Here is a 6,000-nt window from a genome sequence, read left to right on the forward strand (position 1 = left end):
GTCCCACGGCAACCAGGGGGCACCCGTGGAAAATCAGGGGAGGGAAACTGCACAGTGACACCAGGAAATTCTTTTTCACTGAAAGAGTGGTTGACCGCTGGAATAATCTTCCACTTCAGGTCACTGAGGCCAGCATCGTGCCTGATTTTAAGGCCAAATGGGATAAACACGTGGGATCTATTCACTGAGTTAGGTGGGAAAGGGTCATTGCGGTGGGCAGACTGGATGGGCCGTGGCCCTTATCTGCCGTCTATTTCTATGTTTCTATGTAAGGTGTAGAAGTAGAAGGGACGCTGGGAAACAGTGATCACAGTATGATCCACTTCAACCTGGACACAGGGGCAAAACATCGATCCAGAATGACGGTCACGGCACTGAACTTCGAAAAAGGGTATTACGAAGGGATGAGTCTCATGGTAGGGAAAAAGATTAAGAAGAGGATAAGCACTGTAAAAATGCTAGAGCAAGTATGGTCCCTTTTTAAGGACACAGTCACCGAGGTGTAAAATCTATATATACCGCGTATCAACAAGGGATCCAAGAGGAAAAAGAATAAGCAACCGGCGTGAAGGAAGCGATCAGAGACAAGAAGACTTCGTTTAAGGATTGGAAAAGGTCAAAAAAGGATGAAAACTGGAAAAAGCACAAACAACATCAAAGCAGGTGCCATAAGGCGGTAAGATGGTCCAAAAGAGATTACGAGGAAAAATAGCCAAGGAGGTAAAAAACTTCATGCCGTTCTTTCGATATATTAAGGGGAAACGACCCGCAAAGGAAGCAGTGGGGCTGTTGGATGACCATGGCATAAAGGGAGTACTAAACGAGGACAAAGCCATCGCCGACAAACTGAACACATTTTTTGCGTCTGTATTTACCGAAGAGGATATATACAACATACCAGAAGTTGACAGGCTATGTGGAGGAAATGAAGGCGGGAAACGGACAAGGTTGACGGTCAGTCTAGAAGAGGTATGCAGGCTTAAAAACAATAAATCCCCGGGACAGGATGGCATCCATCTGAGGGTAATCAAGGAACTGAAAGGGGTTATAGCTGAACTGCTCCAACTAATAGCCAAACTGTCGATCAGGAAGGATTCCGGAAGACTGGAAAGGGGCAAATGTTACACTGATCTTTAAGAAAAGTTCGAGGGGAGATCTGGGAAACTACAGACCAGTGAGTCTGACCTCGGTACAGGGAAAGATGGTAGAGGCGCTGATAAAGGACTGCATCATTGATCACCTTGATGGACACAATCTGATGAGGACCAGTCAGCATGGCTTCAGCAAAGGAAGATCTTGCTTGACGAACTTGCTGCACTTGTTCGAGGGAGTAAACAAGTAGATAGACAAGGGTGACCTGGTCAACATTGTATATCTGGATTTTCAGAAGGCGTTTGACAAGGTCCCGCATGATCAACTACTTAAAAAAATTGCGAGCCATGGACTCGAGGGTAAAATACTCACGTGGATTAAAAACTGGTTGGCGGATAGGAAACAGAGAGTGAGGGTAAATGGACAATACTTGGACTGGAAAAGCGTCACAAGGGGAGTGCCGCAGGGTTTGGAGCTTGGACCCGTGCTCTTCAACATATTTATAAACGACCTGGAAATTGGTGCGACGAGCGAGGTGATTAAATTTGCAGACGATACGAAGTTATTCATAGTAGTGAAGACACAGAAGAATTGCAAAGACCTGCAATGTGACAAACATGCTCAAGAAATGGGCTGTGATGGGCTGCGACATGGCAAATGAGGTTTAAAGTGGATAAGTGTAAGTTGATACATGTCAGTAACAAAAATCTTATACATGAATACAGGATGTTTGGTGCAGTACTCGGAGAGACCGCCCTGGAAAGAGACTTGGGAGTACTGGTAGACAAGTAAACGAAGCTGTTTGCGCAATGTGCGGCGGCGGCAAAAAGGGCAAACAGAATGCTAGGAATAATTAAGAAGGGGGATCACAAACAGATTGGAGAAGGTTATCATGCCGCTGTACCTGGCCATGGTACGCCCCCACCTGGAGTACTGTGTCCAGCACTGGTCGCCGAACATGAAGAAGGACATAGTGCTACTCGAAAGGGTTTGGAGAAGAGTGACTAAAATGGTTAAGGGGCTGGAGGAGTTGCCGTACAGTGAGAGATTAGAGAAACAGGGCCTCTTCTCCCTTGAAAAGAGGAAACTGAGAAGGGACATGATCGAAACATTCAAGATAATGAAGGAAATAGACTTAGCAGATATAGACAGGTGATTCACCCTCTCCAAGGTAGAGAGAACGAGAGGGCATTCTCTAAAATTAAAAGGGGATAGATTCCGTACAAACGTAAGGAAGTTCTTCTTCACCCAGAGTGGTAGAAATCTGGAATGCTCTTCCGGAAGCTGTTATAGGGGATTCAAGACAAAGTTAGACAAGTTCCTGCTGAACCAGAACGTACGCAGGTAAAGCTAGACTTAGTTAGGGCACTGGTCTTTGACCTAGGGCCGCCGCGTGAGCAGACTGCTGGACACGATGAACCACTGGTCTGACCCAGCAGTGTCAATTCTTATGTTCTTATGTAATATCTACAAATCCATTCCCCATTTATTTACTGGGAAAATATGCAGAATATCGTCAGCATACTGTCGATAATGAACTTTCAAATAAATGAAACCTCCACAAGTTATACCACATAAATATTAAACAGTAATGCCAACAATGGTAATCCTGACTTGATACTTGTCTCCATGTCACAAGGAACAGGCTAACCCAGTCCTGGTTTTACCCTGCTGAATGGGACAATCAAAATTACAAGTCCATGTTTACAATAGAGTAAAGACGCCACAGATCAAAAAGCACCTGTGGTGGAGACAAGTCAGGATGGCCAAATTACAGGTTGTTTTTAAGTGCAATAGATTAAAACCAGGACTGGATTGACCTGTTTATTATGTTGGATTAGGTGGCAACCCTGTCAAACCTCTGAGCTGCTGTTTGAAAAAAAAAAAAGTCACCAGGAGCTCTTCTGTAACCCTTCAGGAGAACTATTCCAGTTCTATGGTAGAATGAAATGTGAATTTGACTGATAAGGTACTAAAAGAGGGAAGGGGAATATCAATGAAGAGAACACTACCATGGAGTTTGGAGGAATGGATTCCCTTGTGCAAATTATCGACTTGTTTTAGATCTTGTTTTGTTGCTGCTGCTAATGCACAGAAACTTTTTTCTCAATTGAACAGCTACTCATCTAATGGTTCAGTACAGAATTTTGTTTTGGGCAAAACACAGGTTATACTTCATTTCCCAATGTTCTATATGTCTTTAAAAATTTGCCGCCTTTGGGATACTATCCCACATAGAAGGCTCATGAATAAAATTAAGCAGCCTTGTTGTAGGACCCAAAGCGGTGGACTGGATTAAAAACTGGCTGGGTGATAGAAAACAGAGGGTGACAGTAAAATGGAATTTATTCAGAAAATAAAGATGGCTAGTGGCATACCTCAGAGATTAGTGCTTGAGCCAGTTCAGCTCAATATCTCTAGAAGCAATACTGAAGAGGGGTTAGAAAGAATTTATCCTTTTGCAAACGACAAAGATAGCTAACAGAGTTGACACCATTTATGAGCAGACAGAATGATAAATTGATCTAAGAAAGTTTGAATGGTGATTGAACGCCACAAATTTCAGAATCACACATATAGTGTACAGAAGTTCAAAGAGCTGCAGATGATGTCAGGTGAAAGACTGAAGTACATAAACCAGGACAGAAACTGTAGTTTGAGTGTCTTTTGACCTTCAGATAGCAAAATCAAGTATGAAAAGGCAGTGGTCAGAAAAGTGTAACATAACACCATAAAAATTGACATCTTCATAAAAATCTAACAAATAAAAAATGGATAAAGTGTGCTTGGATTTTCAGAAACTCAAAATCAAAGTGTGCACCAAAGTAACAATGCTAAAAATCAATTTGCCACCTAAGCTGAAAAATTTCAACACACAGGTTCCTCAGAATGCCACACGGTGGGGATTGAGGCAGACCCAGTTTTGTAAAGCTAAGTATTGCTTTTGCAGTAATTCTTTAAAAATATAACAAAAAATGATAACGATTTAAAAATATAACAAAAATGATAATTATTTATTGAAGCACTTGCACTTTATGAAACGTTATAAAATAACAAAACAACAAAAATTCACACACTTAAATGTTCCTATGAGGACAGCTACCACACGAACATTCAGTGTGGCATTCTGAGGAACCTGTTAGGTGGCAAATTGATTTTTGGATTTTCAGAAGGCATTTGAAAAAGAGAATTTAGTTACCTGTAGCAGGTGTTCTGAGAACAGCAGGATACATAGCCTCCCACTTCCTCCAGGAGCTGTATTCTGACTGCCTAGGTCCTGTAAACCAAGGTGGGAAAGTGCAACTTCACCTTAAGTACAGCATTCAATTCTGGTCACCGTATCTCAAAAAAAGACAGCAGAGCTAGAAAAGGTTCAAACAAGAGCAACTAAAATAATAAAGTTGATAGACCTCCTCATATGAGGAAATGATAAAGCGATTAGGGCTCTTCAGCTTGGAAAAAAGACGGCTGAGGGGAGATATGACCGAGGTCTACAAACTCTTGAGTGTATAGAGTGGAGTAAAAGTGAATTGATGTTTTACTCTTTCAAAAATTGGGGGACATTTAATGAAGTTACATGGAAATGCCTTTAAAACAAATAGGAGGAAATTTTTTTCATCAATAAATAGTTATCAACTTGTTGCCAGAGGATATGGTCACAGTAGTTAGCATATCTGGGTTTAAAAGTTTGGATATCTTCCTGGAAGAAAAGTCCATAGTCTACTATTTAGGTAGTCAGGGGCATTCCCTCTTAGGATCTCAAAGGCAGTGATGCCTAATTTAAACTTGATTCCTGCAGTTATGTGCAGCCAATGTAGTTGTATATATATATAGCAGAGCTGTAGGTGTTCCGATTTCCATAGTCCATATATGAGTCTTACTGCTGCATTTTGAACTAGTTGTAGACGCAATAGCAATGTTTTAGAGCAAAGAACTAGTGTTACATTACAATAGTCTAGTCAAGATAGGATTAGGGATTGCACTAAAATTTGGAAAGCCTCTGTTTCAAAGTATTTTCTGATGGTTCTTAGATTTCTCATCACAAAGAAAGTTTGTTATTATTGACTGTTTATGACTTTTCATGGATAGGTGGTTACCAATTTCTACTCTTAAGATTCAGGATTGTAGTTCTTATGAACAGTCTATGTCATCTACTGTAATCCTTGGAGTGTAGCATGGGTCAGTTGAGGGTCCTAGCCAAAGGAATTTGAAGGGTGGAGGATACTGAAGTGTTGTAAGTAGCATTCGAGTTGTTGTTCTGATGAAAAGGGGGATGGAAGCTACTGGCTGATAATTGGTCACATCAGAAGGGATGCGTTTTGGGTTCTTGGGAATGGACGTTAAGATAATTCTTTCTCCTGATTTGGGGAAAAGGCCAGTTTTTAGGTGATAATTGAGCCACTGGGTTATTTTTCCTATGGTTGTTGGAGGTGGCTGCTTTCATCACTTAAGGTGGGCAGGTGTCGAGTATGCTTTGGAGTATTTTAGGAGAAGCCATTAATATGAATATCTGGATGGAGGCAGAATATCTTCTAGACTAGTAGTCTTCATTCATTTTTAAGTCAGGGTCATTTTCAATCTAAGTTAGCTGAAGGATAGCCACAAAATATCTTTCCATGTGAGGCCATGACACTGCTGACCAATGCCAATGACATCTGCTCCACCAGCCTGCCTTCAATACGTGGGTTTATGTTAATCCATTCTTGTGGAGACAAGGAATATGTCACAATTTTACAGCTGCATTGGAACCTTAGAGATGGCATATACAGGTGCAACTCCCATGTGATGACTGGAAATATGTTAGTAGCAATAGCTAACAGTTGTAGATATGGCACAAACCAATGCTGTGAAGAGATGGTATATTCATGGGACTCAGGTACATTTGAGTAGTTGAGTGTTCTGGAATGG

Source organism: Geotrypetes seraphini, chromosome 2 (genome assembly GCF_902459505.1).
Source record: "Geotrypetes seraphini chromosome 2, aGeoSer1.1, whole genome shotgun sequence".
Classification (NCBI taxonomy): Eukaryota; Metazoa; Chordata; class Amphibia; order Gymnophiona; family Dermophiidae; genus Geotrypetes; species Geotrypetes seraphini.